Source organism: Antrostomus carolinensis, unplaced genomic scaffold, assembly GCF_000700745.2.
Source record: "Antrostomus carolinensis isolate BGI_N321 unplaced genomic scaffold, ASM70074v2 scaffold9139, whole genome shotgun sequence".
Lineage (NCBI taxonomy): Eukaryota > Metazoa > Chordata > Aves > Caprimulgiformes > Caprimulgidae > Antrostomus > Antrostomus carolinensis.
In genome coordinates, this window is record NW_010340636.1 from 10,199 (window position 1) to 11,609 (window position 1,411).

At 47.6% G+C, this 1,411-nt stretch overlaps 1 pseudogene; it reads right to left on the bottom strand.

Annotated features, from left to right (window-relative positions):
* LOC104531361 (actin-85C-like) overlaps positions 1-883 on the bottom strand; it is a 1,124-nt pseudogene extending 241 nt beyond the window's left edge.
* Between the last annotated feature and the right edge of the window lie 528 nt (positions 884-1,411).

Consider the following 1,411-nt stretch of genomic DNA (forward strand, 5'->3'; position numbering starts at 1 on the left):
GATTCCTGCGCACGTCGATGTCACACTTCATGATGCTGTTGAAGATCATCTTGTGCACACCGGGAGCTTCAACCCCAACGTTTGCAGGGGCAAAAAGGGTCTCTGGTGCACGGAAGAGCTGGTTGCCTATCTGGATGATATTGTTGTCAGGCAATCTGTATTCTTTCATGATTTCTTCTGGCTTGGCTTTCATTTCTTGGGTAGGGTCTAAAGCTACATAGCACAACTTCTCTTTGATGTCTCTCACAATTTCCCTTTCAGCTGTGCTAACAAAAGAGTATCCACTCTCCAAAAGAAGCTTCATAAAATACTCGGTGATATCCCGGCCAGCAACATCCAACCTGGAGACAGCATGGGGTAAACAGTATCCTTCATAGATGGGGACAGTGTGGGTGACACCATCCCCGCTGTCCAGGACTATTCCAGTAATCCGGGCCGATGCATAGAGCGCCAGCGTTGCCTGGACAGCCACGTACATGGCTGGCACCATGAAGTCTTCAAACATGATCTCTGCCATTTTTTCCCGGTTCTGCAGAGGATTGAGGGGGGCTTCAGTCAGCAGCACGGGCCTTTCATCAGCTTTAATTCTCAGCTCATAGTCATAGACATGTCTCCAGATCCTTTCCATGTCATCCCAGCATGTAACTATGCCATGGTCAACAGGATAATTTAAAGAGAGGACTCCTCTTTTGGACTGAGCTTCTTCTCCAATGTAGCATTCCTTCTGTCCAGCTCCCAGCATTGCAGGTTTCACTTTTGAGCGACCAACAATTGCTGTAAAAACTGACCTCGGGCCACTGTCACCTGCGATACCTGCTTTGAACAACCCAGACCCATTGTCAAAGATTACAGCTGGGACATCCAAAGTGTTAGGGTCAAACATTCTTCGCAGAGTTGGTGGCTCCCCGGAGTGGTTCCTCGGCACTGTTTGCCTGTTCTCCTTTCACAGGCTGGTCACCATTGCTGGGGGAGTCTTCTCGGGGATGTACAGCTCGTCATTTCCATGTCTGCCCCCAGCTACCTCACAATGGCCAGTGACACAACACCACGTGTTCCCAGATGCTTCCCTGGACACGGCCAGAGTAGCTTTGCCACGACCCCAGCCAGGGAATATCAGTTCACGGAGTATGAGCCACAGACACAGACCGTGACTCTATCCCCATCATGAGCCTGAGAGCTTTTTTTCCCCTCATACTAGAGCAGTATTACAAAATACATGCGTGTCAATAATTACATTTTTCACAAAGACAAATATTTCTAAGAGTTGGTGAAGACTGGGACAGTTTTGCCTCCCTGTAAGTATTAACTGAATTACCAGTTTGCTTTTCTGAGTAACAACTGGACATGGAAGTTGACATTTTTCAACAAAATCCTTCCTGATACTGTGTAGGAAACTCTGAAAAATATTTTG